This window comes from Sciurus vulgaris, assembly GCF_902686455.1.
Source record: "Sciurus vulgaris genome assembly, chromosome: 3".
Taxonomy (NCBI): Eukaryota; Metazoa; Chordata; class Mammalia; order Rodentia; family Sciuridae; genus Sciurus; species Sciurus vulgaris.
The window spans coordinates 145,318,212-145,341,782 of NC_136463.1; the positions used below are offsets into that span (position 1 = coordinate 145,318,212).

At 36.6% G+C, this 23,571-nt stretch overlaps 1 protein-coding gene and 1 long non-coding RNA gene across 3 annotated transcripts in view; one reads left to right on the forward strand and one right to left on the reverse strand.

Moving 5' to 3' along the window:
- TMEFF2 (transmembrane protein with EGF like and two follistatin like domains 2) overlaps window positions 1-23,571 on the reverse strand; it is a 237,046-nt gene that overhangs the window by 75,407 nt on the left and 138,068 nt on the right. The gene's annotated exons all lie outside the window — the stretch shown is intronic.
- The window catches only part of LOC306656965, a 39,880-nt gene continuing 37,696 nt past the window's right edge, over window positions 21,388-23,571 (forward strand). The window contains exon 1 of the long non-coding RNA XR_013762683.1: window positions 21,388-21,574. This is a non-coding gene — a long non-coding RNA (uncharacterized lncRNA). The remainder of the gene's footprint in view (window positions 21,575-23,571) is intronic.

Genomic DNA, 23,571 nt, shown 5'->3' on the forward strand with positions numbered 1-23,571 from the left:
CTACTGTCCAGATGAAAGGAGGTGATCAGGAGTTTACTCGCTCAGGACTAAATCATTAATCTGGAGGTGACGCCTTGGCAGTCAGTGAGAAATCCAGGCTGCCTGCTAGACGGGCCTGGTGCTGGTGACTGTGGAGTGCCTTTGGTGGTTTTGCTCGAATGATCCCACCCTCGGAGGATTGTTAATGGTGTGTTCACTTTCCATTTAAAACATTTCTGTTGGGCCTTTGAATTATTGATCAGGAGATGATGAGGGATGTGCGTACAATGATGTGTGAAGTTACTTGTTAAGTCAGAGCTGGGGAAGTCTTATTTGAAACTGAATCCCCCCCCCTTTTTTTTTTAACAATATACAATTTTTGTTGCGGGTGGGGGGAAGCAGATAAGCTCAATGGAAAGAATAAGAAAATAGCACAGTTTAAATAAAGGAGTTAGTGAAACTCTCACTAGGGCATTAGCTATAAAGAGTAGAAATATTTTTCCATGTTACAAAAAGCAAAACTTCTGCTTCAGCATATCATCTTGAGGTATAAAATTCAGAACTTGCGTTTTCTACGAGAAGAGATCTGTAGATGTGCCACAGTAATAGAAAATTCTGTCTGGAAGCAATACGCTGATTTTTGGCATACATCTTTTTAAATGGGAAGATTTGGAATTGCATAAACAGATTTCTAGCGCTTCCTTCCCTCTCTAGGTGTGGCACTGGTCTAAAATGAAGCAGGATGTGGGATGGGTGCTGGCTGGAGAAGCAGCTGTCCACAGAGGGGAGGTGAAATGTCTGCATGCAGTGCACAGATGCAGCACCAACAGCTTTTGCAGCTCCGTGCAAAGAGAAAAATACACACCTGACTGTTTAACCAGCACATTTATTCCTAAACTGTAGAGTTGAATTGTCATTGACTATTCATACATTCCCACATAAAACATGATAAAAACATAATGCATGTATTGCTAAAAGTCTGGTAAGAAATTGATACAGAAATAAATACACTACATCGCTCGTGCATTTCTGTCTCCCTGTCTCCCCAAATTCCTACTTGGCTTTCACTTTTGCTCAGTTCACAGTATCAATACCCCAGACAATAAACTTCCTCTCTTGATCACAAATTGGCGTTAAAAGGCATTTCATTGTCAATAAATGGGCCACTGTGAGGACGCTAGTCAATTTGCTGGTGGACTTGCCAGGAATGGTAGGGTACAGAGTGCTTTGTTTTGTTTGGGCAAGGGAGGAGGAGGAAAAGCAAAGTGTAAGGACAAAGGTCAAGGAAGTTGTATCCCTACAGAGGTTCAGTGTGGATACTTTCCTGCAGTAATAGAGGACTACGTGTCAATGCACATTAATATTTGATGTGCCTCATCGTATTATCCTTTATGTGCACTTTCACAACATTGTGAAGCAGCAAGGTTGCTTTAGACAGGGATTTAAATGACCAAGTGCAGTGGCTTTTACTTGGCAAAATTAGTACACATCCTGTCCTTACAACGTCAAAAGGGATGCTTCTGTTTATATTGAATAAACAGGCAGAGGCTGGGTCCAGCCTTCTTTAAAAACACTATTATCTTGAGTGCATAAACAAGACTGACAAAATAGTTTTTCTTAAATGGCACACTGATGCGTTTTGTATTCTGCTCCTTGGAAACAAAGACTCAGTTTCTGTCATTATAAAAGACCCTTGAAACAGATCTGGAATTGAAAGCTTATGCATTGTGGGACAGACTGATGAAGAAAACTGAAGAAAATGCTTAGATCTACAAAGGCTTCTGCTCATTTTTATTTTCTTTTTCTGAAAACTGAATACAAGCACTGGGAAGCATTATTTGCTCACACAATGCCTGACCACATGTGCAAACCATTAAAAGGGCGTAGCTCCCCTGCCATTTTGATGCAGTCCAAAATAAAAATATAAATGCCAATGGAACAGTTTCTCCATATGCTCCAGCTGTCCCTTGAATCATTAATTTTCTTCTCAAGTACAATAATTCAACCATGACACTAATCTAAATACAATTTTTGTAGAGGCCAGAAAGAACCCACGCTTAGAGGGAGGGCCTTCCATGACAAGGTGCAAAATAGAGAAATTAGTACATTGCTCTTGTGGAAAGAAAAGAATTTGAAATGATAAAGACATGCAATCTTAATTTTGTAAAATTTGAGGAAGATATCCAGGTCAATATCTCATTTTGAGTATTTTTTTCATAAAGACTGCTCACTAAATCAAAGTTCTGCATCATTCATTCATTCATTCATTCACTCTGAAAGCATACATTCAGTGTTTACTATGTGTTGCATATTACATATGACAAAGGAGTGGTGTATCTTTCGATAAAATATATCACTCAAAGAGGAGTGTTGTCCTTGAGGATATTACCATCTAATATGTTTGCAAAATAAGATGCACATATGGAATTATAGAGTACAAAGAAGAAAGGAATGAATTAAAAAACATCATTTTTCTCAAATGTAGCAGGCAGGATCTAAGAGAATCTCAATGACAGACACCCTGCTTCTTGGTGTTCATGTTTTTGTGTAATCCTCTCATCTTGAGAATGGACTGGGTATAGTCACTGTCTACTATTATAGCCAAAATGCTTCATGGTCACGTGATCCCTCCCACACTGGGCCCTCCATTTGGTTTGATACATTCCATGAATGTGAAATTCTTAATGATTTTATGTTTAAATTTTGTAAATCAGGACAGACAGTGGGTCATCAGTATGAGCAGGGGATGTGCTCAGTGGATGCATCCTTTCTTTGCTACACTATTGACCTGCAGTATTTTCAATGCCTCACAGATACAGAATTCCTGGGTTCCCTCAATCGTAGGAATTCAGTGAGACTCAGAACAACTAAGTGGCTGCTTCTATAGCTGATTAGGTGGGGCACTGACTCTTCAAGGCGGACTTTCTGTTACTTACTTAGAATTCCTCTTTGATTGATACATTTTATCTAAAGATATACCGCTGCTCCTTTGTCATACGTAGTATGCAATACATAATAAACACTGAATGTATGCTTTTAGAGTGAGTGAATGAATGAATGATGCAGAACTCTGATTTAGTGAGCAGTCTTTATAAAGAAAGATAATCAGAATGAGATATCAACCTGGATATCTTCCTCAAATTTTGCAAAATTAAGATTGCATGTTTTTATCATTTCAATTTCTTGTCTTAGCCAGCAATCTAAGAAATGCAAATGACAAAGGAAACTTTTCACATATCATGTATTACTACTTTCCTAAATTGGCCAACCACTTATACTAAAAATAGGAGGGGAGGGAAAGATAGGGCAGACTTTATCTCTTTACTTATCAGTAAGCCTAATACTAGAGAGGATTCGTAATATGTATGAGTATCAAGAAGAGAAATCAAAACATTTGAGTTAGTTTTCTACAGTAGTTTCTGCTCTTCTGGTAGGAATGAAATATGTATGATGTAATAAGTTAAAAATACAAGTTGTATAATTTTTGTGATTCTATTTGCAAATTAAATGCTCATATTTGCAATTAACTGGCATAATACAATATAAAATGAATGGTAAAATTCACTCTAATAATTTTAAATTTTACTCTTCCGCTACTTAGAATAACACAGCAAATAAAACCCATCATAGCAAGTCAAGAAAGGAGACCCAATGGAAGAAAAAGAAGCAAACAAAAAGACTTCAACAGCACTTCTTTTCTGCTTTTTGAACTAGGACTTTATATATTCTTTTTCCAGTGGACACCACAAATAGCAGGCCATGAGGGCAGCATCCCTCTCAAGAGTAGTTTATAAATGTATTCTGCATTCCACTTCCCTCCTATCCTTCTTTCCTTCCTTTTTCTTTCTCTTCCTCTTCCTCCCTCCATCTCGCCCTCTTTCTCTTCTTTCTTTCTTCTAGCCTCCCAGCTCTTTCTCAGAGGTTAGGAGGAAAGGAGGGAAACAAGTTACCATACTCACCTTGCTTATCCACAGAAATTGTGAATATACATTATTGTTTTAAGTTGCTAAAGTATAGAATGATGAAAGTATAGAATAATCCTTGATTATGCACCAGTAGAAAACAAATGTATTATATTTGGTAGAATAAAAGCTTACTTTCAAGGACTGAGGAATATTCACTTGACCTAAGTCTTTTAGGATGGGTCTTCAGCACTGAAGGAAATGACATTACAGGTGGATGATACTGTGTGATTCGGATAAAAGCAACATTTCTCAAGCTGTTTGTTTATAAGACCCTTTAAAAGTTTAAAAGCTATCCAGGATCCCAAACAGCTTTTATTTATGCAGATTATATCTATCAGTATATATTATATGAAAAACTGAAACTGAGGCTTTAAAATTTTGTATTTATTAATTCATTTAGAAATACTATTACACCCATTACATGTTGACATAGATAATACATTATATAAAAATGAATATATTTCCTAATAATAAATTTAGTGAAAAGATTATCAGTGTGTACTTTTTCAAAGAAAATCTTTTTAAAGTCTGGTTTAATAGAAGAAAGTTGGATTCTAATACCACCTTCTGCACTGAATCTGTTGAATAATACATTTGAAGTAGACTATGGAAAACTCCACTGTGCATTTGTGTATGAATGAGAATGAAACAAGTCCAATAATACCTTGTCCCTTGACTACACGTTGAGATCAACTGTTCTAGGGAATGGAGATGAGAAAGTTCGGAGCACATATGGACTGAAGTTTACTGTAGAAGGAAAAATAAGGTTTGTCTCTGTTGGGGGCTGTGTCATGTTGACCGCACCAGAACTGCGCCTGATCACATCGGCAGCGAGGAGGTTAATTGACATAAGCACATTCAGGTGATTTATCGTCCACGCACACAGTGTATGTGCATGTGTTCTCAAGCACTCCTAATCGTGCCTGCTTGGACATCTAGCGTCTTGCTAATCTTTGCATAAGAGGCGTGGCCCTGCTCTCTGCCTCCTGGAGGTGATATAAGGGTAGGCGGAGCAAGACAGCGCAGCAGCAGCTAGCAGGAATAGGGCAAGAAGAAAGAAAGGAACACGGTGACAGCTAGTAGAAAGAAGCGGGGCAGCAGATAGCAGAAAGAAGCGGTGGAAGGCAGATCACAGAGCAGAGAACTGAGACGCATCACTAAAGCACCTTAGGTAGACGCACCCTTAGTTCACAGGATGCAGGACGCACCAGTAAGAAGCCTTAAGTGAGGCGCAGCAAGTCTCTCTTCCTCTAAGCTCTAAGCAAAGCCTGTCCTTCTCTCAAAGTCTCTCTTAAGCAAAGTCTCTTTCTCTCTGATAAGCAAAGGCTCTCTCTCTCTCCTCTCAAAGCAAGTAAGCCTCATTTCCTCTATCCTCTATAAACAAGAAAGCAGCGCACTAAAGAGAAAGATAGAAGTAGCTCAGTTTCCAGTCCACCACCCATAAGACCCGTGCAAATTGTTGCTGCAAGCAGTGACAAATATCCATGGATTTTGTACCGCAAAGAGCCAGCAACATGTCTCAAAGGTTGGCATATCAAAATTGATAGAGGATTTGGCAGATATTATCTGTTGTCCATCCCAAGTCCGTGTCCACTCCCTTCTTCTTTTCCAAAGAATCCTTGATTCTGCTCAGCTATTGGAAGCACATGTGGAGGGGATGCACACTGACTTGTTTTCTTCCCTCCCATGGCTATCAAAGGCATAAACATGCAATGAAAAGAGGTCAGTTGTGGTAGGTGCGGATAGCAATCCAGAAGTTTCCTTCCTGCCTTTGGATGTTGTGCTGCTCCAGTTTGCTTGCCACCATCCTGATTCAATGATGAGAAGGTCACAGAATCTGAGTGAGCTGAGTCAGTGCCTGGATGTTACTGATTTTCTTAATTAACATGCCCTGGAACTGCCCAGCCGCTTCACTGTTTGAGTTATTTTGATTCAGGGTACTGTTGAAGATCTCGGGACTGTGAACTGACAAGCTCCACAATGTCTGTGAAGAGCTTGAGCATCATGGCTTGGACTTCAGGACACGAGATGAGGGATTATTAAAATAGTCTAGTTAAAGGTTCTATAGGTCTCAACTACACTAGTTTAGAAATGAAAAGGATAGATGAGAAAGACCTGTGCCATCAAATGATCAATCCTGGCAGCTGAGTAGAGGGACAGGATGTGGAGACAGGAAATGGAAATCAAGCATAAGCCATACCATGGTTCATTGCCTGCCGGAGAGATTAAAAGAACAGCAGAAACACTGCAAATATAATAGGTTGAGAGTGGGAAGATGATGGATTAAATCTGAATTCATACAATGAAAGATATACCTAATATATATGGCATATGGTTGCTACTCAATAAATGTCTTTATGATATAGGACAGAATTACTCTAATGTCTATAAGTGTTGCTTTCTCATCTGTGCATTTTCATGAAAATGTTGTCTTCTTAAGAAAGCCTTCCTTTTGTTGAACAGGCTATCTTTTCTCCATTGTATGTTTTTGGCTCCTTTGTCTAGTATGAGGTAACTGTATTTATGTGGGTTTGCCTCTGTGTCCTCAATTCTGTACCATTGGTCTGCCTGTCTATTTTGGTGCCAATACCATGTTGTTTTTGTTACTATTGCTTGGTAGTACGGTTTAAGGTCTGGTATTGTGATACCTCCTGCTTCACTTTTTCTGCTCAGGATTATTTTGGTATTTGAGGTCTCTTTTTCTTCCAGATGAAACTCGATTGCTTTCTCTATTTCTATGAGGAATGTCATTGGGATTTTAATTGAAATTGCATTGAATCTGTATATTGCCTTGGGTAGAATTCTGCCTATCTAAGAACATGGGAAGATCTTTCCATCTCCTAAGGTTTTCTTCAATTTCTTTCTTTAGTGTTCTGTAGTTTTCATTGTAGGGAAAACTGGAAATCTATATGCAGTAAAATGAAATTAAACCTCTATCTCTCACCCTGTACAACACTCAACTCAAAATAGATCAAGGACTTAGGATTAGACCAGAGACTGCACCAAATAGAAAACAAAGTCGGCCCGAATCTTCATCATGCTGGCTTAGGATCAGACTTCCTTAACAAGACTCCCAAAGCACAAGAAATCAAAGCAAGAAGCAATAAATTGGATGGATTCAAACTAAAAAGCTTTTTCTCAGCGAAGGATACAATCAATAATGTGAAAAGACATCCTACAGAGTGGGAGAAAATCTTTTCCACACACACTTCAGATAGAGCACTAATCTCCAAAATTTATAAAGAACTTACAAAACTTCACACCAAAAATACAAAGAACCCAATCAATAAATGGACCAAGGAACTGGACAGACCCTTTACAGAAGATATATAGGCGATTAATAAATATATGAAAAAATGTTCAACATCTCTAGTAATTAGAGAAATGCAAATTAAAAGAACTCTAAGATTTTATCTTACTCTAATTAGAATGGCTATTATTAAGAACACAAACAATAATAGATGTTGGCATGGATGTGGGGAAAAAGGCACACTTTTACATTGCTGTTGGTTGCAAATTGGTGCAGCCACTCTGGAAAGCAGTGTGGAGAATCCTCAGAAAACTTGGAATAGAACCACCTTTTGACCCAGTTATCCCACTCCTCAGTTTATACCCAAAGGACTTAAAATTAGCTAACTACAGTAACACAGCCACATCAATGTTTATAGCAGCTCAATTCACAATAGCTAGATTGTGGAACCAACCTAGATGCCCTTCAACAGATGAATGGATAAAGAAACTGTGGTATATATACACAATGGAATATTATTCAGTCAAAAAGAAGAATAATATTATAGCATTTACAGATAAATGAATGGAACTGGAGAATATCATGCTAAGTGAAATAAACCAATACCAAAAAACCAAAGGTTGAATGTTTTCCCTGATAAGTGGATGATGATATATAATGGGGGTGGTGGGTGGGGAGTAAGAGAAGAATGGAGGAACTTTAGATTATGTAGAAGAAAATGAGAGGGAGGGGATATGAAAAATGGTGGAATGGAACAGATATCATTACCCTATGTACATGTATGATTACACGAATGGTATGAATCTACATCGTGTACAACCATAGAAACGAAATGATATACCCCATTTGCGTACATTGAATCAAAAAAATATAAATAAAAAATAAGAAAATAAAGCAGGATGGTAAGAGAATATCCTCCAAAAAAAACAAAAAACAAAAAACAAAAAAACCTTCCTTGGTTTCTCTTAAGATTGGAATATTCATGATTCTCTTTCTTAACACCCTTTTATCTAATTCATCCTAATAAAGTCCAAGTCATTTCTATATTTTTTATTTTTACCTGAACACTTATTTTTATTAAAATGCTTATTTCTATTAAAACACATGTTTCTAATAGAAAGTAAACTCAATAATGGAAGTTTTTATCTCTTTTTGTTCACTTCTGGAACCAGTGCCTGGGACAATGTCTGATATTTAGTAGACATTGAGTGAATATGTGTTCAGTGAATGAATGGGTACTCAGCATGAGTGGGGTTGCAAAAATTTGTTCATCATATACTAAAGGTAAAAACTAAAGACTCAGGTCTAGGTAAATGCACTGTAGTTAAATGCAGAATGAACAAAGACCACATCAGGAATTTATTGAGTACCAGGGATTGTCCTAAACATTTTAGATACATTCTAGCATTTGACCCTTAGGAAAGTCTTATGAGTACATACTGTTACCTCTTCCATTTTACAGGTAGAAAAGCTTAGGTTCAGAGAACTTAGGTCGCAAAGTTGGACAGGAAGCTGGGCCTTTATGTAAAACACTAGAACTAGCTCTGTATAGAATCTTCAATGAAGATTTTATCTAATGGATGCAACTTTAAACTGTGTTCAGCCACGATACATGTTTCCAGGAAAATGATTCAGAGTCTTCCTTGCTTTCTGGATTTGTAAATGGTAAAAGCTAACACCTCTTAATCCTTCAAGGAAAAAAGAAATCCTGGCCTTGAAACGAGAAGATTATTCAAATAATATACATACTTTAGACGTCTTTAATGTTTGAATAAAGAAGTAAAAGGTAGATAGAACAACAGAAACTTTAGCAGTTAAAAATATATTCAATTGCTCTATTAAAAAGACAAGAGACTTTTCACCCTACCTGGAATTATGGTGAAGTGACCTGGAGACCTTATAAGACATAGGACATTAGCAGGGTAGGGGAGATTATAGTGCTCTTGAAATCATATAGTGGCTGTAATTTAAAGATACATGACTTAGAAGGTCAGTCGTGATATCTTTTCCTTAATGCCTCAGAGTCACTCTTCACAAAAATATGACCACACACTTGTTTTACTTAAAACAGATTTAGCCTAAGGATGATTTCCTCCTTCTAAGAAAAAAAGCGGGCTATTAGTACAGATAAGGACTCTTTTGGCTTTGCAACACAGTTTTACATTTCACTCATGGACATGAGATTGAAAAACAAGATAAAAGTGATTCTTTTACTGGGCATTCAATTAAAAAATGTCATGACTTCGCCATTAGTTTGTGTAAGTCCTAGAAATGAGTTTCAGTGAAGTGTGTTATTATATTGAGAAAAAGGCAGAAGTATGTAACCTTGGGCAGATCATTTAACTTCTCTCTGCTTTACATTTACAAACAGTAATACAAAGAGACAGGATTAAATAATCTCCAAGGCCCATCCAGCTAGACTTAACAAATTGCAATCATCTGGGAGGCAATTCAGTGAGGGAGCGAGGAGCCTGGACCCTGGCTCCCTCCACTTGGGAGCCATATGACATGGTCCCTTTATGGCCCTTTCAGCCTTAGTTTTCTCATCAGTAAAAGATAATAATATTGTAGGGGTCTTTTGAATAGTAAACAAAATCACCTTTTTAATGTGAGCAATTGCTATTTATAGGCTATTTTCTCCACCACAAAGTAACTTTCCGAGAGAGTTGAGGATGGTGCGATTTTCTTATTTTAAACACTAACACCTACATTATTCTTTTTTTCTTTTTTTATTATTACTTTTTGATTCATTGTACACAAGTTAACACCTACATTATTATTCAATGTATAACAAAATAAGTGCAAGTATTAATTTTGTTTTTACAATCCCAGTTGGTTGGTTTGTTTTCACACTTCCTCACTCTTGGATCCAGTGAAATAAGTAGTTAAGATTCAAGACCGATTTGTTCTCCTATTTGGAGACTTATGAAGAGTTTCTGTGATGAGCTAGGACACCATCATACAGCTCACTTATGGTGAGAGAACAAATAATATTTCTCCAAATCATGGTCTGGACAATAAATGATTAAGAGTCAGGCAAAGGGACCAAACATGTAGCTCAGTGGTAAAGTACTGTCCTGACATTTGTGAGGACCTGGGTTCAAACCCTACTAAGATCCCCTACCCCAAATGGATATAAGCAAAGAGAAACACATTTGAGATATAACTTATTGAATAAATTCAAAGAAAACTGGGGTTAATAATAATACTTTCTATGTATCCTAAAAACCTCATATAATTGTTGTTTAAATGCTCCTAGGATGGAAATCTTGTGACTCAGAAAGATTATAAAACTTAAAGCTATACAGGGGTATGTGGCAGCACTGATATTCAAGGCCTGAATGACAACTGCTTTCTAACATAGGAGCCTTTGTTCAGGTTTTACAGACAGTCCATTCTCTCTCAAGACACCAACCTGCCTTGTTAGATAAATCTATCCATACATTCATCTGACTTCTGTCTGTTCATTCATCATCCACCCATCCACCCAGACACCCATTCACCCATCTATCCATCTGTCCATCCATCCATCTATCTATCCATCTATCTATCTATCCATCCACCCATCCATACACCCACACAAGCATATCTTTTCCTATTACATTTGGCTAGCAGAACTTGAAGTCTTGGTTCACAGCCAATGAAAAAAGTAAGGCAGATTTATCAGATTTAGACTCTGACACAATATGACCACCACACTCCTGAGATTTAGATATACCTCAATCACAAACTAAGCATCTATTTTTGCTAGGCAGTAACAATTCTCTTCTTGTGAAAAAAATTTCCAAAAAAGAATTAGTTTTTACTGGTTTGTACATTTTCTCTTAAAAAGGAAAAACAATAAAAAACAAAAAAACAAAAAAAAGGAAATATGTTTTTTTTTGTTTTAAATATAAATAAAATTGATGAGTATATTTTCTATTTAAACTTTAAAATGAAACTTGAAATTACATTAAAATATTAAAACAATTATCTTAAATATAGATTTAAGTACAATTCCTAAAATTTAAAATGAGGGTTTCTATAAGTAGTCAAATATCGAGCTAAAAAAGAGGTTCATTTCCTTTCTCTTTCACCTTCCTCATCACCTCTCCATGGGGGGGAAACCACTAATATGTTGCACATTGTTGGAACAAAATGGATTTACCTCTTTTTTGTTCTCCTTTCTTTTCACTAATCTCCACATTGGTAGGCCCCATATGGAAAACCAATTTCTACTTTATTCTCGTAAGCTTGGTTTTATCTTCCTAAACACATCCTTCTTGTCAGAACCCAATCAAGTATTTTGCTCTCTCCTGTTTATAAATGGTCGTCCTATTTTTTGGCTGTGATATTTCTGGTTCTTTGTTCTCTTTTATCATGGGCAGTGTGGCACTGGAGACCTGGAAGCACCACTACCTGCCCTCTCACCTTTCTGCTCCTCAGGCAAGTCAACCTAATTTGTGTTAGTTGGAAGGAGGGGAGAGGGAGAGTGACATACCAGCCCATCTGAGGGGCTCACCGGCCTTTCTGGAGGAGATGGCCTGCCCTACTTTTCACTAGGTGGAAAATGGATAGGTTAAGACATATGCAGTGACATTTTTAGGGCCACTTCACTGCAAGGCCTTTGGTATAAGTGTGTTGGAAGGTTGATTAGTATCTTTTCCCAACTTTATCTCTTCTTTCTTCAGTGATCTTCAATTTCTCCCTTGCTTCCTATCTCAGGAGTGAATCTCACTCGACATGTATCCTTCTTTACTCAACACTCATGCTGAGTTCATCAGTCAAGATGAGATGCTATACTGCAGGAAGAAACATCCTCAAATCTTCATGGTTTAACATAGGAGAGACCCATGTTCTGAACATATTATGTGTCACTAAGGGATCCAGGATGATGAAGCAGCCACCTATTTGAACATGGCTGGTTACCACATTGGAAAAAGAAAAGAACTCTGCAAGGTCTTGTACTGGCAATCAAATATTCAGACCCAGTCTTGATCTAGGCAACTGAATATCCTCAACCTCATGAAGCCAGGTAGTATAATCTTGGCAGAGCCCTGTTTCTTCTACTTTGCAAATGGGGAATCAGAAATACTCAATGAGCAGCAAGGCTGTATTATTTTTTAAATAAATAAATGGAAGTTTATTTATTTAAAATAAAAAATTATTTTTTCTTCTTTGTTTTATTTCTAATTTCTTTTCTTTTTTTTTTGGGTGCAGGGATCGAACCCAGGGCTTTGTGCTTACAAGGCAAGCACCCTACCGACTGAGCTATCTCCCCAGCCCCTATTTCTAATTTCTTGACTCTTAATTATTTTAATTAATATAATTATATATAATATTAATATATTCTGATCTCTTTCTAGTTCCCATTACTTACTTGTTACTTCTTTATGCTATCCCATTATTTTCAGTAAATGGTTTGTGTCATGTCCCTAGTGGTCTAGTTTTTTGCTACCTAAGGTATAGTCTCATTCCTCAGATTCAAATCCATTTTCTTTATGAGATTTCTCTGAACTCTGCAGCCCTTTCTGTCTGTAGCACATAACTTAACCTTTAATTATTTGCCTACTGGGTATACCATTTGGTTCTGCCTTTTATCAGTTGACTCAGGACATATTCTCTTACCAAATTCCTCCTCTACTCCAAATTGACTCTACCTCCTGATCCTCTATTTTTACAGATGTTCCATTATAATTCCCAGTGCTCAGCTGCAGTCTTCACTTCTCTTTGCCTCACTCTCTAATCTCCTGCTTGTCATAACTGTGCAAATACCAAACTCTTCCCCATGAAGTCAATGTGCTAGTGGGAATCAAATGACACAGTGAAAGGGAAAGCATGTTGCAGGTTCTAAATATAAGGGTGCATTGCTCTGCCTTCTCTGACCATTTCCAGTCTTTCTTTTATTTATTCATCATTCATTTATTCATGCATTTACTCAGGACCTAAGTGCTTTCTTGGAACTGTACTTGTTACTGAGAAAGCCACAAATTAAATAGAAGTCCTCTGCTCTTCAGGCGGTTACATGCCAGGGAAGGAGATCACATATCCACACTTCAAGGTAACTAAATATTGATATGGTTAAAGCAAGGGAAAATGTTCTGGGGCATGAGAGAAGGGGATTGGCAGTAATGTTCTGGAGCAGTTTGGAAATGCCTCAGCAGGAAGTGAGAGTGGAGATAAATCATACCATTTCCAGAATAAAATGTCTGGAAGTCTCTCAGGATACTTAAAATCAAACCAACTCATTAAGGCCTGCTAGCGCCTTCATGATCAGACCCCTTTTTAACTTCATCCTACAGTCTCCTTCTGATTTTGTGTTTGCAGACACACTGAACTTCTATCAGCTCCTTCTGCACATCAAGCTCACGCCTACTCTTGTGCCTTTGGAACAGAGGTCCTCTTTGTTCATAATGCTGTTTCTACAGATCTTTGCATGGCTGACCTGCTATCCTCAGAGAGGCATTCCCTAAATACCCAATCTTACATAGCATTCTCCTTTCCTAGAGCCCAGATTTTCAGTTTTTCTTCTTTCAAAAACACTCATTATCTGAAAGCATCTTGTTTGCCTGTTCATTTCCTTATTGCCTATACCTTGTCTCCTCCTTTCTCAGGATGTAAGCTCTTTAAAGGTGAGAATTGTGTGTTTTACCCTGTATTTCTGGGACTCCGACAGAACATGACCTACCATATGAATAAATACATATCTCCCCATACCATAGAACTTCACTAAATCCAGTCTCTTTCAGAGAATATTACCAAATCTCATTACTGGGTTCTTTCTCTTTTATGATACTTTTATTGTATAGTGAATGTAATGGCCAGTGAAATGTGGGTGGAATCACTAATGTCACTGCTAAGACTAGCTGATAAAAACTCCCATGTAGGATCTTGTCTTCTCTTTGCTTTCTATGAAATCAAGGAATAGAACCCCAACAATTTAAAAAAAGACAAACTCATGCTATGGAAAATGCTAAGAATCCTGAAAGACCTTACGTTAAGGATGACTGATTAGGTACATCTGCCTTAAATTATGATAAAAGCAACAAATAAGAGTGTGTGTGTGTGTGTGTGTGTGTGTGTGTGTGTGTGTTATACTTCTGAGAATTTGCACTTGTATGTTAAAGCATTTAGTTTTATTTACCTTAATAAACTTGAAAACTCTCATCATGTGGTTATGTGTATTTTTCTAACTCTTTAGGTACTACACACATTCTTAGCCATAAACTTTCTCCTACAAGAAAATTTCACTGTCTCCATTTCATCTTGACATCTACCTTTTAGCTTTATGCAATGAACAGGATGATCACCCTGGGACGGGCAAAGCTGAGGTGGGATGCAAGATCTATGCCAACCTAGGATTTTATACTAGCCTATTATTTTCCTCTCAACTTTAGTTTCAGACTTTACACAAATGCAGTAAAATAATACCTAAGTCATCACTCTTTTGTGCAAATGTTAAATAAGATGGTAAACATGACTTCTTATGGGATAGTTAATATATTTCTTTATTTCTCCCAATAAATGTCTCTCTTTTCTCAATGCCTATAAAACTCCTCTGAATATCATAAAAATTTGATCAAAGTTTTCTCACTTTGTACAACTTACATAACAACCACATCTTTTATTATTAGTTAATAGCAAAATAAAATGTTGATAAAGAAACTGTATAAGAAAACAACACTTTATGACACAAACCAAATCATATAATTTCTAAGTCATTCATTAATAGTTTGGAGTAAAACAGAGAACAGTTCAGGAAACACTATTCAAATACCATCTCCCCCAGTCTGCTACATGGACAAATTATTTATCTCCCAACAACTACTTAGTGTGCTCTTTCCACATGGCAAATATAGTTCTTTTTTTTTTTTTTTAAAAGTAACTTTTACCTTTATTTTTTTATTGGTTATTTTTAGTTATATATGACAGTAGAATCCATTTTGATATAATCACACAAGCATGGAATATACCTTACTCTAATTAGGAATACAATTCTAAAGACTCATATTAGAAACGTCAGGTGTTCTGCTTAATCTCTGGCTGAGATAATTGAAAATAAAGAAGTGACCAAAGGATAGCCTAGTCATTCATTTCTCCTGTTTTAATCTTGTACTAAGTCATTTAAGCATAATACTGGTATCTCTCTGTATATCAGTACTCAGGTCTTAAAGAGTCACTTCTAGAGAGTTACAATTTACAACTTTAGAACTTCATCATTAAAACATTATAGTAAGTTCCAATATGAATAATTTTATAGTAATCAAGGATGGTATCTTTGATTCCATTCAAAATTTTACTAAATGCACAGAATGTATATTGTTGTAGAGTTCAGAAATGGTAAAAAATATCTCTTTTGATGAACTACTTGTCTTTTTTTTTAAATTATATATCATTTATTTTTCCACCACTTAAATGTTGGTTTTTATTCTATTACTTTAAAAACATTTTTACATAAGGACTTAAGCTATTTATATTTCTGTTTATTTAATTAGAAGTCTTGTTTAATTTGTCAAATGTCATTTTGTATTTATTTTTTTTTGAAAAACAGAAAGCCAAAACAAAAGCATCATTTATTTCAGAAGCTAAAAGAATTTTCTATTGACATCATATCAAAAAAACCCATCTCTTCTGCTTTTTTACTCCCTGGAGAATTCATAAATAGCACTTCTTAAAAGCAAAAGGAGTTTTCATAAGGATGTAAGTAACATAAGATTAACTTGGCTTCCTCTTTCCCCCCAGCAATTTATCTTCCCTTTGTCTGTTCTTCACCAGGTGCTGCTGACAGCTCCCAACTCTGCTGGGAGTGGCTTGCAAGAGGTGGCAAAAGTGAATCCTAGTTCATGAAGTCCTCATGGGAGGGGTTTACTGACTCCTACCTCCCTGTGTCTCATACACCCCTAAGGAAGCAAAGACTGCATTGGAATTTTGATTTAATTGCCTCACTGACCTTAATTTCTGTTTCTTCCATCCATTCTTCCTTTGGTCTTCAGACTCTGGTTTAAAATCATCTTTCTCTTTTTTAATTATATATTTTCTATTTTTACAAACTGCATTTTTATTCATTGTAAACAAATGGGGTACATCATTTTGTTTCGATGGTTTGCACAATGTAGATTCTTACCATTCATGTAATCATGCAAGTACATAGGGTAATGATGTAAAATTGTCTTTTCTAATACACTACAAGTTATTTTTTTTTCTTTGCCTTAAATGCAGGACACTCAGAGATGATTTTTTGATTAATCATAACAGCTTCTCTTAGTCTTGATTTTTCTTTCTGTCCTGTCTTTCACCTTCTTCTTCTAGACATTGTTTTGTTATTCAACACTTTAATTTTCTTTTTATTTAAAGAGTTTCATTTTCTGTTTACATTTAGCCACAGCTGCTTCAAATCCTTTGAAGAGCTTTCAATTTTCTGTGATTTCTAAAGAGATGACTAGTTGATATGGTTAAAATACAAAGCGGGAAGTGCTGTTTTTGGGACACAATATATCATCTTTTCTAACTTAAAAGTAACTTGGTGGAAATATCAGGTCAACAAGGCAAGAGGAAGAATGCTACAGGGACCACTGGGTTGCTGTGTAGCAGTGCTTTCTAGCTCACAGTAGTCTGCTCCTATTGTAGTAATGTGAGAGTTCAAAGGAAACCTGGATGAAAATCTATAGTCCAACACTCTCATTTCTCTTGTTTTACCTACAAGAAAATGGAGTCTAGTTTTGACATGAGAATGGACATATAGATCACTGGAATAGAATGAGACAAGAGAAATAAATCCTTGCTAACAGGGTTAACTGACTTCAACAAAGGGACCAAGAAAATTTAATGAGGAAAGAAAAATCTTTTTCATAAATGGTGCTAGAACAACTAGGTATCCACATGTAAAAAATGAATTTGGAGTTCTTCATTACTCTAAAAACAAATATTAAGTCAAAATAGATCACAGACCTCAATATAAAACCAAAACTATAAGTCCCTAAGGAAAAAGTGCAACAGTAAATCTGTATAGCCCCTGGTTAAGCAAAGCTTTCTTAGACATAACAAGAGACAGAAGTGACATAAAGAAAAAAATAGCTGAATAGAACTCACCAAAATTAAAAACTATTGTCAAATGAATGAAAAGACAACTCCACAAAATGGAGAAACTATTTGCAAGTCATAAATCTAATAAGGGACTTCTATCTAGAATATATTTTTAAACCGATTTACCTTAATAGAGAATTTAATTTATGAATGCACACAGGATCTGAACTGATGTTACCCCAAAAAAGATACATAAATGTCCAATATACATATAGAAGGAGACCAAATAGCATTAGCCACTTGGGAAATACAAATCAAAATCACAATCAGATATCACCTCATACCCAGTAAGATTGTAATAATAATAATAAAAAAAAAAACAGGTAATAGTAAGTATTGGCAGTGAAGCAGAGAAATATGGACCTTCATGCACTGCTGATGGGAATATAAGTGATGTAGTCCCCTTAGAAAACAAGTCTGGTAGTTCCTTAAAAAATTTAAACACAGAGTATACCAGAACTTCTAGGTATATATCCAAGAAAACTAAAAACATATGTCTTCACAAAAATCTGTACACAAGTGTTCATAACAGCAGTATCATCATAGCCAAAAATTGGAAACAAGCAAATGTTAATCAACTGATGAATGGATAACCCAAATATGATGTATATATACATTACAATATTTTATCAATCAAAAGAATAAAGTAAAGATACATGCTGCAGTATGAATGACATTATCCTAAGTGAAAGGAGTCAGTTACAAAGGAATGTACACTGAATGATTCTTCTTATATAAAATATCCATAAAGGACCATTAGATCAGTGATTATCTATAATGCCGAAGGAAGGAAATTGAGAGAAATGGGGATGGCCTGCTAATGGGTACAGTTTTCTTCTGTTAGTGATGAAAAGAGATTTTGTTGATCATTGCATATACTAAAAAATGATGAAATGTATACTTTGGGTAGATACTGAATTAATCTGTCTATCATCATCATCTACATCAGCATATATTAAAAAAAATGGAGAACAAGAGAAATGATGTGACTTTACCCAAGGAAGGATCTCAGTTTTCTGAATTCCTGATCCAGTGGCCTTTCAACTGTGTGGTATTAGCTTTTTTCTATTCCTTTAAAATATCTTTTTAGTAGTTTTATTGAGGCAATAACCTAAATCATTAAAATCCTTTCTTTTACTGCACATTGATCATCCTTAGCCATTCAGAGTTTTTTGTGTATTTGTCTGTCAAACAAGAGTTGCCTACCCTACCTACCTCACAATGATGTCAGAATTCACAAAAGAGGAAAAAGTAACTTGAAAAGTATAAGGTTTTCAAATACTTCAAAGTTTTCTCTGGTAGCACCTTTATGACATGAACACCTTAAGAGGGAAATACAACAGAAGCATAAAAAGATATTTATTATAAGAACTTTAAACTCATCTCTAAAACAAAGAATTCTATGTCCCCTAAATATATAATAACGTTATACAAAATGTCATAGACTGATTATGAGAGCTAATTTTATGTGTCAATCTGATTGGCCTGTGAGTACCCAAACATACTCACATGATTATGGGTATGTCTGCAAGGATTATTCTGGATGAGATTAGCATTTGATTTGGAAGACCTGAGTAAAGCATAGTGTTCTCCCTAATATGGGTGAGCCTCATCCACTCAGTGGAAAACCTGAATAGAACATAAAGACCTAGTAAGACACAACTCATCCTGTCTAATGGTCTTAAGCTGGGACATTACCTCTTTCCTACCTTCAGAGTTGGACTGAAATATTATCTTTATTTGGGACTAGAGCCTACCAATATGCAACCTAGAAGTACAACATCCACTCTCCTGGGTTGTCAGCTTCCTGACTGTACACCTTGGAACTTGTCAGTCTCTATACCATGTGAGTTGATTATAATCTCTTATAATCTCTCTTTCTCCCTATCTATCTGTATCTCCTAATCACACCCCAATACATTTCCTATACATACTGTTCCTCTGCAGAACCTCAATATAGGTTTTGGTACCAAGAATAGTTCTAGGGGAACAGAATGTTAGGGATGATTTTTCACAATTAGGTCTGGGTTTTCTGGAATGATTTCCCATAATCATAGTAAAGCAAGTACTGATTGTTTATGGTGTAATCTGGCAATAGAGATATGTGACATATAACGATTCGTTACTCTTAATTGACCACTTATATAAAGCAAGGATCTGGGTGATGGTCTGATGCTTTCAAATATTTTTGATAAATAAGTTAATATAATAAGTTTATCTGGTTGCTACTAGTTTTGCTGAACAAAAGAATGAGTCCAGAATTCAAATTCATAGTTAAAATGCCTCATAGATAGCTGAAAAATTGCATGGGCTTTAATGGAGACCCTTATCTTCTAAAGACACAGGGCTGACACTGCTGAATATCACACCCAGATTTCATCCTATGATTGATGAATATCAAACCTAGATTTCATCCTATGACTGAGTGAACTGCAATACAAGTGGAACTCTCAGCCTCCCAAGGTATGTACTGTTAGCATATGGGCATTGATTGGAAAGAAATGCATCCTGGAAATTTGAATGGTAATATGTGGGAAGAACCTGATGAAACTTGGAAAACTGAGCCAGTAAATTCTCATGAGTCATCTTCGTTAGTGGAAGCAGTCTCTCTATTTCCATCTGAAGAGATTAACCTTGCATTTCCTAAGGAAACTGTAATGGCCTCCTCTGAGGCAGTTGCTGTGTAAGGTATTACTGAGTCTCCTCAGGATCTACTTCCCTAATTTCTTTTTGCTTCTAGACCTGTAAGAGAACTCAAGTCTCAACAGCACCTTAAAGTAAGGTACAAAATGTGACCCATGAGGAAGTGGGCTATAGTTCCCAAACTATTTGAGTTTCTAACTTATATAGACATAAATCCAAGGAGTGGAAGTGGACGTGAATAATAAATATGTGGGGCAATGGTGAAAATAACATGAAATTGGATCAAGATGAATTTATTGATAGGGCTCACTACATAGATACTCTACATTTAACATGGGTTGCAGAGTTAGAAAGGGCTCTAATGATTTGGTTGCTTTAAACATGTAACAATAGGTGACCCACAGTGATTAAATCAGAAAGGTCATATCTGCCTTGGTTCAATGAAAAGGAAGGGATTCAAATACTTAGGAATATGGGAATGTTAGAATGGATTTGTCATTTAAAACCTACTCAACAATAGTAAGAAGACATAGAAGACATAAATTTCACCAATTCTGTGATAAACTTGTGAGAAGAACTCTAGCCTCTCCAAAGAGCTCTATTATCTCTCTTCTCTGTAGACCAGAACTTAAGTAGAAACTACAGCAACTGAATCAATAAACCTAAATGTAACATGAGTAATTGAATTCCATTATAGTAGAGGCCAAAAGGCAGAACTCAACCAACAAAAACAATATGGGTATGGTGACCATAACGGACACTAGAACCAAAGAAGCAATCAGAATAATCTGACCCATGTAGACCTATTGGGTTGGCTAGTTGATCAATGAATTCCTAAAGTGAAATATGTACAAAGCCTACTAAATTCTTATTTGATCTTTATAAACAGAAAAGTTCTAGGTTAAGTAAATGAAAGTCTAACTTGAATCAAAAGCTGAGAGATATAGAGCCCCTGAATCAATTCTCAGACTTGAACTTATTTTACTGACCCAGAACTCTTTGAATGAAGGAAAGTTCAGCTCTCCTTGAAGAAATACTCCCACCCAGTTCTAAAAATTTATACTCTTTCTCCTTGTCCTCTCCCAGGGGACTGACAGCTGTTTACCAGAATAACTTTGCATTGAGAATGAGGCATAGAAAACTGACCCTAATTCCTTCAGACTCAGAACAACAATGTGGTCCACTAGACAGAACAGATATTCATAGAGGTCAGATCAACAGATCTTTAGTTCAGACCCATTTTGCATGGGCGTAGTGGGTCATTGAATCCATTCTATGGTTATTTTCCCAGCTCTGGAAGGCATAATTGGAATGGATATACTTACCTACTGACAGAAGAATCCCCACATTTGTTCCCTGACCTTTGGAGTGAGGATTAATATGGTGTAAAAGGACAAGAGGCTGCTGATAGAATTACCTTTACCTAGGAAAATATTAAACCAAAAATAATACTGCATTCCTGAAGGAGATAAAAAGGTTAGAGCCACCATCAAGGGCTTGAAAGATTCAGAATTGGTGATTCCAATCACATCGCCTTTCAGTTTGTCTATTTGCCTGTGCAAAAAACAAGTCTTGGAGAATGACAGTGGATTATCATAAGCCCAACCAGGTGATGACTCCAACTGTTGTTGCTGTGCTAGATGTGGCTTCAAAGTGACACATCCCCTATTACCTGGTAAGTAGCTATTAATCATACAAATACCTTTTTCTCCTTATTGGTCAATAAGGACCACCAGAAACTCTGCTTTCATCTAACAAGGCTAGCAATATACTTTCACTGTCCTGTTCCAGGGATATACCAACTCTTTAGCATTATATCATAATTTAGCTTGCTGAATCTTGAATACCCTTTTCTTTCAAAAGATATCACACTGGTCCATTATACTGATGGCATTATGCTGATTGGTCCTAGTGAGCAAGGATTTGCAACTACTTTATAGGTAAGATATTTGCTTGTCAAGGAGTGAAAAAACAAATCTAACAAAAATTCAGTGGTATTTCTTGGGGTCTATTGTTGGGGGGGATGTTGAGCTATCTCTTCTAAAGTGAAGTATAAGTTGTTGCATTCACCCCTCCTACAATCAAAAAGGAGGCACAATGCCTAGTTGGCTTCTTTGAAGTTTGAAGGCAACATATTCCTCATTTGAACCTGTTACTCTGGTCCATTTACTGAGTGACCTGAAAATCTGCTAGTTTTGAATAGGGCCCAAAATAAGAATGGGATCCACAACAGGTCCAGGCTGCCATGCAAGCTGTTCTACTGCTTAAGCCATATGACCTAGCAGATCCACTGATATTTAAAGTGTTAGTGGCACATAAGGATACTGTATAGAGCCTTTGGCAGGCTACTGTAAATAAATCATAGTGCAATCCCTGAGGATTTTGAAGTAAAGCTTTGCACCCTCTGCAGATAACTATTCTTTCAAGAAATAGCTGTTGACCTGCTTAGTAGAGACTGAATACTTAACCATGGGCCACTATATCACAATGCAATCTAAACATCACATCATGAATTGAGTATTATCTTTCCTACCAAGCCATACAGTTGGATGTGCACAATAGTACTCCATTATCATATGGAAGTACTTACATGAAATTAGGCCTTCAAAATACTCATAAGTTACACAAAGAATAGGTGCCTAAATGCCATGATACCCACTCCTGTTTTACTACCTTCTCTATCTTAGCCTATGGACTCCTATGAACTCCTGGGGTGTTCCCCTATGATAAGTTGACAGAGAGCAAGAAGGCATGGTCCTAGTATACAGATAATTCTGTATACCGTACAGCTATGGCCTAAAAGGGACAGATTCTGCATCAGAGCCCCTTTCTAGGACATTCTAAAGGAGAGTGGTACAGAGAAATTCTGTCAGTGGGTAGAACTTTGAGCAGTGCACCTGACTGTTCACTTTGCTTGGAAAAAGAGATAGCAGAATGTGTAGTTATACACTGATTCATGGTCTAGGACCAAATGTTTGGCAGGATGATCAAGAACTCAGATGGAACATGGTTAGAAAATTAGTGACAAGGAAATATGGGGTATGGATGGTTTTCTCTCAATAGTCAAAAAGATGAAGTTATTTGTGCTCCATGTGAATGCCCACAAAAGGGTAAAGGGTAATTTTAATGGCTAGAATAACCTGCTCTGTAGACATTAGTCAGCTTCTATCTCCAGAGCTGTCATTGCTTGATGGGCTCATAAACAAAGTGACCAGGATGGCAGGAAGGAATGTTATGCCTGACAAGAGTACCATAAACTCCCACCCACCAAGATCACTCTGGTTACATCCTTTGCTGAATTCCTAATCACCTAGCATCAGAAACCAACACTGAGACCCCAATATGGTATCATTCCCTGGGGGTGATCAGCTAGCTATCTGGTGGCAGGTTGATTATACTGGACTGGTTCCATAATGAAAGAAACAGCATTTGTCCTTATTAGAATAGATATTCTGAATATCTACATGTTTTCTTGTATGTGGTATTTCTCCCAGTACTACCATCCATGGATGCTCTTATCTACAATTATTGCGTGCCATACAAGATTTCTTCTAACCAAGGAATTCACTTCACAGCATTGGGTACAATATTCATGGGATTCATGGAATTTACTAGTCCTACCATGTTCCCCACTACTTCAGAGCAGCTATCTTGACAGAGTGTGGAAGGGCC